This window comes from Canis lupus, chromosome 9 (assembly GCF_003254725.2).
Source record: "Canis lupus dingo isolate Sandy chromosome 9, ASM325472v2, whole genome shotgun sequence".
Taxonomy (NCBI): Eukaryota; Metazoa; Chordata; class Mammalia; order Carnivora; family Canidae; genus Canis; species Canis lupus.
Window position 1 is genome coordinate 51,225,032 of NC_064251.1, and position 11,732 is coordinate 51,236,763.

At 58.6% G+C, this 11,732-nt stretch overlaps 1 protein-coding gene across 2 annotated transcripts in view; it reads right to left on the reverse strand.

Annotated features, from left to right (window-relative positions):
• Window positions 1–4,029, reverse strand: part of FAM163B (family with sequence similarity 163 member B) — a 28,188-nt gene extending 24,159 nt beyond the window's left edge. The window contains exon 1 of one of the 2 annotated variants that reach the window (XM_049114929.1): window positions 3,857–4,029. The gene's annotated coding sequence lies outside the window, so the exon portion shown is untranslated. Of the gene's footprint in view, window positions 1–3,258; window positions 3,551–3,856 lie in introns of those variants that run through there. The other variant, XM_035720319.2, reaches the window with a different exon arrangement.
• Window positions 4,030–11,732: the final 7,703 nt, after the last annotated feature.

Genomic DNA, 11,732 nt, shown 5'->3' on the forward strand with positions numbered 1-11,732 from the left:
AGGCTCATAGTGCCTGTGGTTTCTCTGGGCCCCTGGAGAAACCTACCCCCGGAGCAGGGCTTACAGCCTTACCTTATCTGACCTCCTCCTTGCTCCCCCACTCGGGAAGGCCCAGGACCCTCACCAGGATTGTTTGTTTAATCCTGCAGGACCCCTGGGAAGTAGGGGCCACAGTCCCTGGGAGGTAGGGGCCACAGTCCCCATTTCAGAGCCCAGCAGGTCCCACAGCCAGGAAGCAGCAACACCAGACTTGGAAGCAAACCTCCGTGTTAGCTCGGGGCTTTTGCTGCAAATCCCCCTCCCCCTGGGACAAGGGGGTGAGAGCCCCTAGAATTCCTCCCACGGCCCCCCAGGCTCCCCAGCATCCTAGACAGCCCCAGCCAGCGGGGCGGGACCAAGCCTGTTCAGGGAGGGGCTCTACTTCCAAAGGGAAGAAAGAGCTTTGAGAAGAGAAACAAGTGCACCCGCACCCAGGAGCCTCTCCGCTCAGCAGGGGAAGAAGGAGAGGCGCTGGCAAACACTCAAGAGGCCAGGCTTGTCAAATCCCCTTTGGAGCAAATCCAAAGGAATCGAGACACCGCAAGGAAAAGTGGTGCCAGGAGGAGTCTGTGGCCAGGCTGAGAAGCCCCCAGTGGCCCCAGCCTCTGTGGAGCAGACCCCGGGAAGAGATTCAGGGCATCCAATGCCCGCCCCGGGCAGGCCCGGTTTCTCAGGCGCTGCCGTGTGCTGGCGGGGAAGGCAGCAGTTTTGCACATGAGGAAGCCAAGTGATTTGCCCAAGGTAGCCCAGAATCCACTCTCTCCACCCCACAAACCGCCTCTTACTGGTGTACAGTAAGATACAGATACAGACTTGCCACTTTGGAGAGTGGCTGGGCCAGGAGCTCCCGGGAGGACAGGACAGCGGCCCGGGTGCCACTGTGCGAGCCTCCTGCCCAGAGTCAGACGCAATTTACAGAGATGTAATAACTCTCCCGCAGCCCCGCCTGCTCCCTCACCCCTTCTGAGCACTGTAATCATTCCTCACTGGATCTCTCTGCTATCGCTCTATGGAGCAGGCCCAGGGGCCTCCCTGCGGGAAGGGGGCCCTGCTGTAGCCTCCAGGCTGGCCCGACCATATGGCTCACCCAGCACCAGCACCAGCAGTCGGCGACTTAGAGCGGGCCCCAAACATGCAAGAGTGGGGTGATCCCTGGAGTGTGGGGGGGCTTGGGCTCAGGTTTGCCTGGAGATTTCAAAACCCTTCTGTGCTCCCTCCATACTGCAGCTCCTCCTAGCCTCACCGGCTTAGTCTGGGGCTTAGATGAACAGAGTGGTAATGGCGCATCTGGGACCTACCATGAGCCGCCCCATCATTTCACAGCTGACAGACCAAGGTCTACAGAAGGAGAGTGACTTGTCCAAGGTCACCTGGAAAGGTGGACTGAACGGGACAGATAAGTCTTGGTCCCCTCAGCAGTGCCCATCCTTTCCCTGAGCGCCTTCCTCATGTTTGACCATTGTGCTGGTGTAAGCAATGTGCGTCTGGGAGCTTGAAGCCTCGGAGGCTGGGAGGGGCTCTGTGGTGGATGCCCTCCCCTCTCCCCTGGAGAGGCCAGGGTGGAGAAGCTGCGACACTTTCATAGGCCAGCTCTCTCAGCAGAGAGTGCCAGTGAGCTCCAGAAAGACCAGCTGATGCTCCCCAGAGCTCCCCACGCTGCCATCCCCATGCACCCCGAGGGTACCCAGGCTGAGAGAGCCTGCGGGTCCTTCCCACACCACCAAACCCTTCAGGAGACCGGTTCCAAGCCTTCCAAGTGAATCTGGACCAGGGAGCCCCACTGGGAATTCAGATGGCAGGGAGGCCAGAAGTCAGGAGGATCTGGGGAGCAAGGATCGCCCTGGTTTTTTCACCCTGTCATGCAGGTGCCCAGGAGCCACTGCCAAATGAAAAAAATGAACAAAACCCCACATTGCCTGAGCCCCAGTCTCAGGAGCAAGATGAATATGTCACTAGTTCCCAGCACCCAAGCTCTTGAGGAAGCTTGCAATCTGTGCATGAGGGACTCAAGTCAACCCCTCCCCTGGGCCCAGGAATTGCTTGGACCACCTGCTTAGGTAAGAAGAGCCCCGGTCACCTAGGCTGTATCCTCAGTGATATCAGCAGAGGGGGAGGGATGCTGTCCTGGCAAGTCAGAACTTTCTGGGGTTGGAAGTTCCATTGGGTCTGGAAGTCCCCCCCCCACCCCCAACCAAGAGGTTGGCCTGGCCTGAGTTGAGGGGGCTGCTGGGGGAAGGCTGGCAGGTTGTCTCCTCTGGCTCTCCTGAGCTCCAGTTTCCTGAGGAATGGGAAGGTAGGGTGTGTGGGGGCTGAGGCCTGTGGGATGCTCCCTGGAGAAGGGTCAATGAACTTGACCTTTGAGGTCCTTGTCCCAGAGTCACGGGGGCTGCCTTGAGATGCACAAGGGCAGGACTCTGTATCCACGTGGTCCCTGGGTTTGGGAGTACTGGACACTGGGGGATGAGGTGGCAGGGCCAGGAGGGTGCACAGGCAATCTCCTGGGTTTTTGATGTTTGGAGAGAGTCCTTTTATTCCTGGCTAGGAAAACCCAAATGCCAGTCTGGTACTCCTTGCCTCCATTTAAGCTGAGATTCCAAACAGACAAAGGTACATGTGAGGCTGGCAGCAGTGACCCATGGGATGGGGTGTTGGAGGTCAGCTCTACCACTTACTGGCTGTGTGACCTTGGACAAGTGACCAAACTTCCCCAAGCCTCAGTCTCCCCATCTGTCAAATAGGGCCAATGACCCCTTCGTCATGGGTGTTGGGTGAATTGTGCCCAGCAGGTGTCTGCTAGCAGGCAAGCCTCAGTCAATGAAAGGTGTCAGCTCCGGGCACCAGAAGGAATGGAGGCCAGGCTCCTCTAGGAAACTTTCTCTTCCCGATTTCCTTCATGCCCAGGCCGAGAGAGAGACCAGGTGCCCTTTGACACAGTGGGTCCCCCGCCTCCCTCTGGCCCTGGCCGCCTGCCTGGGTCCTCGTCCGCAGCCCACAGCCTCCTCCCCAGGGGCGCACTTCCAGGGCACCTCAAGATGGGACAGGTGGTGTGGCCGGGCAGCTGCGTGGGGCAGGGACCCGGCTCCGCCTGCCGGGCCGGCTGCAGTGGGCGCTCCAGCCCAGGGGGGCACCGAACCGGGCTTCCCTGCCTGAGTCCTCGGCGCCCTCGGCCCCGCGCCCCGCGCCCCGCGCCCCGCGCCCGCCCGGCCGCTCGGCCCTTACCTTGAACCATGGGAACGGCGCTGCCCCGGCCGGCCGAGGACTTGGGCGCACGTGACGGGGCGGTCCGGCGTGCGTCCCGGGCAGGGCGCAGCTGGCGGGGCCGCTCCTGCCCAGGCCACGGGCTGCGGCGCCTGCTGGGGCCGGGCGGGCGAGGCTGGCGCTGCGGAGGCCCGGAGGCCCGCGGGAGGCGACTGCGTGCCGGGCAGGAGCCCCCTGCCAGCTCCGGCTGCGGCCGCGGCTCGGGACGCGCAGGATGGCTCCCTGCGAGCGGCACGCGCGGCTCCAGCCCAGTCCCGGGCGCGGGGCGCGCGCTGGCGGGAGGGCGCGCGGCCGAGCCGGTGGGGAGCGCGCCGCCAGCCCCGCGCGCGCCGCCGTCGGGGGCTGCGGGAGCGATTCGGGAGCTGTCCCCGGTGCTGACGGCTCCCGCCTGGGGCCCAGGCCGCGTGACCTCCCGCCCGCCCGCCCTCCGGGGGGCGCCCCCGCCCCCGCCCCCGCCCCGCGCCCCGCGGGGGCTCCCGTGGCTCTTTGCCTGCTTTCCGGCGCTCCCCGTTTCCACAGCGTTGGCATTGGGAGTCAGGCTGAAGCCGCTGCTGCTTACCCACAGGGCGACCTTGGGGCAAGTTCCTCAGCCAGGAATCTCTCTGGTTCTCATCTTTGCAATGGGCCATAGCGGCGCCTGGAGGGTCGGGCTAGAGGCAGAGCAGGGAGGACGTCCAGGGCACACAATGAGTGCGCAGCTGACTCTGGCCTCTGGGATGGTTTGTTTCCATTTCCTGGGGAGCAACCACCCAGCCAATGAGAGGAAGGGCGGTGCTTGTCCCACTCTGGGCTGGCCGGGGGTTTGGGGCCTGGTAGCTGCCTTCCCATCTCTCAGGGCATCCCTAGAGGAAGGGAGCAGACGTCTTCCCTGGGACCAAAGGGCAGAGCTAGGACCAACGGCTGCATGAGAAGCAGAACAAACAGATGGGGCTGCTTCCTTCCTGACATAGGGTCCCTCTACCCGAAGTGCTCCACGGGGCAGTGAGTGACCTCCATCCCTGCAGACAGATACTCAGGAGGAGGCTGAAACCACTGACTACTGGACTCAAACATTAGCTAGAGTATGCAAAGCACTGAGAACCATGCCTGGCACGTTGGAAGCGTAATATGAATGTGTGCTTTTTTGACTCTTGAGCTCTTTAGAAGAGGCTATAACCTGATAGGAAGAACCTGTTACTTCACTCCCATCCTCAAGATGAGAATACCGAGGACATATAGAGGGAACCAAGTGACTTGCTTGGAGGCCATGCCCGCCTTACAGTAAGCAATGTGCTCAGAGTCACACCACAGGACCGAGAGGGTGAGTACTTCTTAGAGCCCAAACAGGCCCCACATGTCCAGCCTGCTGCCTTGCCCGGGCCGGTCCCCTAGGCACGGGCACTGCCCGATTTCCCAAAGCTGTCCAAGCCATTTTGACCCGGGAGCATTTCCTTACGGCAAATCGGGCAGGTACCTCGTTGCTCTTCAGTAATGGAAAGAGCTGGTGCCTGCCCCTATGAGCACCTCTGTCCCTTCCAAATGGGATAATTAAACGTCACCTGCTTCTTTTCCTAGGGGTTTGGTGATGGTGCTTGATGCACTAATTAACTGTGCTCAGTACCTGCTTCCACCAGGCACTTTATTTCATGATAAACATCACTTATTATGTGCTCAGTACACCCCAGACACAAGGATAAACACATTGTCTGCATTGTCTTGTTGAAATCTTCACGACAATCTAGGGAGAAAGACAGTGCTATTGCCCTCACTTTGCAGGTGAGGATTGGGGAGGCTGAAGAGCCGTAGACCAGAGCTGGGCTACACTAAATCCCAAACATGTGCACCTTACACCCTCCTTCCAGATTTTCAATGTCCTCCCCAACCTAGAAAACATACAGAAACATTAATAGAAATTCCATTTAAAGGGCGGTGGGGCTGGGGGGGGGGGCGGGGAGTGCATGTGCGTGCAATGCAAGCCAGTCAGCCAATCGGTGCCCTAGGAGTCAGCTTAGAAATCCTTTAAATTGACATTTTCTGTCAAAATCCCCATTATGACAACTGAGCCACTCTTTCTCTCTTTTTTTTTTTTTCCAGGATTGCTTAGATCCTGGCAAATGTGTGCCAAGAATTTTAAAAGGAGCATCACTGCCAAATCCTCTTTACCAACCAGCTCCCATGCCCTTCCACTTCTTCCCACGCCTGCTCTTCATTCACACGCTGCAGAATTCCCCAGCCGTGGTCTGGGTGGCTGCAGACCTCTGGAGCTCCTGACCTTGTGAAGCACTGGTTTCTTCCCCAGGCCCTACAGACGTGGGCTCCTGGGGCTAGTGATGCTGCAACCTGAGCCCATTTTATTTAATCCCGGGTTGAAAATACAACATATAAAGTAGAGACCCTTCTTAGTCTCACTTTACTGACAGTAGCAGAGGCCTGACATGGCTTTACCACTGGTCACATGGGCAACAAGAGGGTGGCTGCACTGTGCGATTTCATTTGGAGAATGGTGCTCGATGGTCAACAAACGCACTCTTTGTGTGACCAAACCATGGCCTGGTTTTAAGCAAAAACCCCATTTCCAAACATAAAAATAGGGGGGAAATTGAGGAGTCACTGGTCTGATCTCGTAGAAATAATTCGCCGTCACGTTTCCTTAAATAGCCGGCTCTCCTGGTTCATGCAAAAAGAAAGGATTTGAGCTACACATAGTTCTTCCAGGTTGGCCAAAAACAGTCCTGGGGGTGGAAGGGACGATTCAGCGGCCTCCCCTCCCCCGGTGTTCCTTTCACTACCATATGCTTTCGACTTCATGGCAACTTCAGTTTATGGCGGCTACTGTGGCCCCATCACCAGCATCTCTCCCCAGCACAGAGCTTCGTGGATATAACTCAGATCCAACAGATGGCTGAGTTGGTTGAAAAAGCCCCAACACGTTGGAACATGTGTGGCTGTTTATAAGGGTTCATTTTCCATTGGGGGCAAATGGGGCTTTTGTAAGATCACCCCTGGGCTCTAAAGACAGGACCTTTACGTCCATCTGCTTCCTGGGGGCGAGGGTGGATAGCTCGTAGGGGAGGGGCTGTGATGACCAATGCCTGCTTCTCTCTCTCTAGGGCCCCATAAACGTATGTGTTCAACATGCACTCCCTGACTTGACGAGCAAGAACAAATTATGCCGGTGACTGTAGGGGCCTCTGCCCTCCGATCATAGCTCAGGTGACAGGTCAAAGATAGTCACGTATCAGTTCAGATGGAGTGGATTCTTTTTTTTTTTTTATAAATTTTTTTATTTATTTATGATAGTCACACACAGAGAGAGAGAGAGGCAGAGACACAGGCAGAGGGAGAAGCAGGCTCCATGCACCGGGAGCCCGACGTGGGATTCGATCCCGGGTCTCCAGGATCACGCCCCGGGCCAAAGGCAGGCGCCAAACCGCTGCGCCACCCGGGGATCCCGATGGAGTGGATTCTTGGAGGCAAAGGGTATGTGCCCAGCTTGCTGCTTCTGACCAGAGTCTCATCTGGCAGAGAGGCAGAGGAGCCAAGTGCTTGAGGAGGGAAGATTCAGCCAGGACATGGAGAGTAAGGGCCCAGAGACTTTCTCATTCCCCTCTGGGAACCTTCGAGAGGGGGAGAGTTCACCATCTCCAGACGTGTCCAAACAGCAGCTGGCCGTCCACTCCTGGCAGAGACAAGCTGGCTGAACTGGCCCCCAGGGAACCCTCTCCAGCCTAGGAAGTCCCTGAGGTTTCAGAGGGGGTGGCTGATGGCAGCTCAGAGCGGACACCCCACTCCCACTGCCCGGCCCTCGTTTCAGCTGCCCAATGGCTCTCAGGCCACCCAAGGGAGCTCCACGTGGAATCCTCCAAGGTCTTCTTTTCCCAAATGGGCACTGGGCCTAATGACCCCAGTGGCTGCTGTTTGCACCAGCGCTTACTCGTGGAGATAGCCAGTGCCTATGGGCAATTACTGAATTAACCTTTGTTTGGTCTTTGAATTGTTCCCCACCCCCACCCCCGTCTTCACTCTTGAGGGGTTTTGCCGTTGATTGAATGGGCTCTGTGGATCCACTTATGGCACTGAACCTGTGTCTACCCAGTTCCAAAATATCCATCCATTTAGAGAATAGGTTTGTGGTGGTTTTGTGTTTTTTTGTTTTGGTTTGTTTTTTTTTGCCTTGGGAGATGAGCAAAGCCATGACATTGCGATCGTTTTGTGATGTTGGCTGGGCAGGGTGCACTCGCATTCTAGATCAAGGGCTTTGGATTGCTTGTCTTTTGGACGTGACCAGGAGAATAACAGGGCATCAAAGCGTGCAGGAGAAAGTAAGAGAGTTAGACACGGAGCGGGCAGGGGGACGGGGGTGGGCGGGGTGGGGGCGCCTGTGGCTGCTCGGGCACCCGTGGCGTGCGCGGTGTTTCCACTGCGCTGGTTTGAAAAGGCAGCCTCATCTGTTTGAACAGAAATTACTGGTGGTTTCCAATGACTGCAACATTTTACAACGTTGTGACAGCAGCTTGATATGCTCATTCTTCAGGAATCTTCAGGGATGATGGATGAGGACAAGGTGGAGCTGAGCGAGGTGCTGTGGAGCAGTCAAAGGTCCCTCAGGGTTCCTCAGGTGAATCACAGTTCACGGCGACAAGTCCCGCCGAGGGTGGGGCGTGAGGCGGGGGCTCCGGAGGATTCTCGTCTCCTGCATTTCTGGGGATGTTTCTCTGGAGAAGCATGAACAAGAGCTCTGGTGATCTCATCTTCCCTTCCCAGCCAGCCCACTCTCCACAGCTTGAGCGAATCCAGGCAGCGGGCGCACGCACTCCTTCATTCATTCACGTGCCACACACTGTGGGTGCGGAGACGGCGCTGAAGGCCCCGGGCGTCGGGGAGCTCGGAGTGGGCGAGGTTTCCAAAGGCTGAGGAGACGGGGATCCCCGGCCGCGCGGAGCTGGCCCCAGGACTGTGCTGTTGGCAGCTGACACCTATGGTGGCTCTCCTGACAACTCCGGGGACACCAGAGCTACTCTCTGGTTTTACCCATTTGGAACTAAGGGACCTGAGCCATGGAGAAGGGGAGCAGCCTGCGCCGGACCCCTTCTGATTCCCAAGTCTGTGCCAAGCGCATCCTCTGCTGCCCCACGGCCCCGAGTCTCTCTTGCTGAGAAACAGGAGATAAAAATAAGACCTTGCCTGTTTAGACCGAGGGATCCTAAAATGGAAGCCATCTCCCCGTAACCTGTCTGTTTCTATCAGCCCGGGCTTGTGGTGCCTGCGGAATGCTGTTCATTTGAACAGAAGGGTGAGGATGGATGGTATAAGTTGTCAAGTGGGGTGGAACCCTTTTGCAGCCCCCAGGGGTGAGCAGGGCCCTCCCGGGTGTAGCAACGCCACCCAGGGCCTGGTAGCACATAACCTTCTCTGGGGCACAAAAGTTGAAATTAAGGGCTTGGCCGTCCCTCCCCGCCCCAGCTCCTGATGCCCTGGCAGATTTGGATTGGGGACCAGGAGGAGGGAGGGGGAGGGGGACCCGTGGGGCTGAGTGTGGGGAAGCACAACGAGCATGCAGACCCAGGACATGGACGGGCCTGGTGTCCCCGGGTGGCACAGAGTCCCGAGGCTCCCTCTGGCTCCACCCCCGCCCCCACCGCACGGTGGCCTTGAGGTGGCTCGAGAGCCTCAGCTAGGGTCTGTGCTCCAGCAGATGACCCCTGCTGCCCCGGATATGCCCATGGCCCTCTCAACCTCCCAAGGAAGCATGGAGGACCAATGTCATCCTCAGGCTCCCCCTGCCCCCGCCCCATCCCTCTCCATCCAGCATCTCAGCCTGTCATTCTGGTCCCGATTATCAGGCACCGTCCTACATGTGGGCAGCCTTGTCCTTGCACCTCTGCTCTGGGTTGGAGGAACCAAGAGGACAGAGCTGTGTCTTTCCTGTTCTCTCCCAGTGCCAGCCTTGGTAGGAAGGCACCGGCTGGAGGCTCTGTGCTGGTCCTGGATTGTGGCCAGAAGTGCAGTGTCCCTCAGCTCCTCACGGCCTCACTGGAGACCGCTGGCCACTGTGATTTTTCCCGTTGGACTGATGAGGGAGTGCAAGTGACCGGCTGGGCTACAGAGCTCACGGGCAAATCAGGAGTGACTCTTGCTCGAAGCACCTCCTCCCTTGGCCTCCCAGGCAGAGCCCATCTGAGTCCATTAGCCCTGGGGACTCACGGACCACAAGACCCTTCAGCAGAGCTTCCGTCTCCCTCGGTCCACCCCACACTCGACCAGGGCCCCTCTGCTGCAGCTGTCACTGGACGGTCCCCTTTGCACCCTGGTTGGGGGGTTGGGGTACAACCTCCGCTCTCAGTGCTGGCCGGGCCCACCGCCCTTCCCCAGGCCGCCAACCTAGTCACCCCCCGACTGGCCATGCCCAAGCACACGGTCTACTTCTCACCCCCTTTGCACGCCCTGGTCTCAAGATGCCCTTTCTACCCGTCACCACCTGACAAACTCCTACGCACCCCACAAGACCCAAGCTCGAGTGTGGCAGCCTCCTGGACGCCAGGAAGGTCCAAGCTCTTATGTCTTCTGTGCTCACACAACACTTTGATCTATGTTCTAACCTCACCTTTTCTGCAGTTGTTGAACTCCATTTGAGCATGAGCACCTCAACCCCCAGGGGCCAGGTGAGGCTGCCTCACTTATTGAGCACCTACTTTGTGCAGGCTCAGCCCTGCCCTCTCAGGTCAGAACTGATGTTCTAGAGGGTTTGACCCGCAGTCGGGGCTGGTGGTAGCCATAGAGCCAAACTCTACATGGCTGTGGGGCAGAGTGGTGGAGCAACCAGGGCTTGGAAGCAGAAAGGACTGGGCTGGATGCTGGCCCTGCTCACTGGGTGGGTGAATACAGGCCCTTTGCTCAGTACCCCTCGAGCCGCAGTTTCTCCAGGTGAGGTCCTGGGCTACACAGATGTGCTTACCTCACAGGGTGAGGGTGAGGTGACTCTGGCTCACCCAGGCTAGGCTGGGTGTGGCCATGCTGGCAGCAAGGGCTCTGACCACCAAACTGCACCTCCTCTCCTGACCTGGGGCCTGGGGGCCATCGTCTGGAGCTCCCACCCTGCCAGCCTCCTCCATTCTGAGTGGATGGGTGGGTAGGGGCTTTGGCGAGATGGTTTCCTACCTCCAATGGTGCCTGGAGTGGGGGCTGGCATTTCCCTGTGACCCTTGCCTGTGGCCGCTGCCCCCTGATTGCCCCCTGGCAGACCTTTTCCCCTCCCCTGAGTGCTGCAGAGGCCTTTGCATTCTTGTCTTTCCCTTGGTGATGCTCTGGCGCATGAGGTTTGGGGAAAACATCTGGAGGGATATTAGGATGCTCCTCCAAACCAGGGCCCACTGATACCCGGATGCCTGACCACCGGCCCATGCCAGGTGTTGTGCCACTGATGTGCTCCGAGAAGCACCATAGGAAATGTGGTGGGGAGTGGGGAGTGCTAGCCGCAAGGCCTGCCCTCCCTGTGCCCCCCCTCCGCCACCATCCCTGGAATCGTCGTTGGTCCCTGGCACCCCGAAACAGGGTCAGCACATGGCAGAGGGGAACGGCCTTGCCTGGGAGCCCTCCAGGTCAGTGGTCCTTGCCCCCACTAAACCCTCCAGTCCCCCTCCCCATGGCTGAGCTGAGTGTGCAGTGCTGCTCATGGGTCAGGGAAGGGCCCCTGTTGTCAAACCCTCATCACACACAAGGGCACTGCCCTTCCTGCTGCAGCAGTGCCCTCTGAGGGTCCCCCCCATCCCCGACGTGCCCCCTCCCCGCTGCGCTGGACAGGGGCTGCCTCCTCCCCACATCCCCACCGACATTTGGTGTCAGTAAGCCGTTCTATTCCTTCCCACTTGTCGGCAGAAAACTGCATCTCACTGGTTGGCGCTGCGTTGTCCTGCCCACAGGTGAGGCTGAGAACCTTCCATACATCTTCTCCTAACGTCTGCCAGTTTCTCCCATGACCCTGCCATGCACGCTGACATGTGCACACTCCACGCACTCAGGATAGGAGTCCTGCAGCTCCTTCCTTCAAGGCTGGCGTGGGTCCGCACCGTGGTGGAGGGGCGGCCACCGGGCCAAGACGGCCAGCTCGCACGGGCCACACCGGCCGGGCTTGCTGGGAGGCTCAGAAAAGTAGCTCGATGCCTTCCTTACCGGTTGTGCCTTTGCGATGTTCGTCTAGTGTTTAACCTGTGTCGGGTTTTTGTGGATTGTGAGTTAGGGGATTCCCAGTTTGGGTTTTTATTTTGTTTTGACACACAAATAGCCAGCTGCCACCCGTTCCCTGTCGAAGTGGAAATTGCATCCATCCAGATACGCAGGGGTCTGGCTCTGGAGCCTCTGCCATCCTGCGATCTACTCCCCTGTCTCTTCACGTCTGTTCCCCTGCAATCATGACAGCTCCGCAGAGCCACTGTCACCTGGGGGAGGGGCGGGGGGGG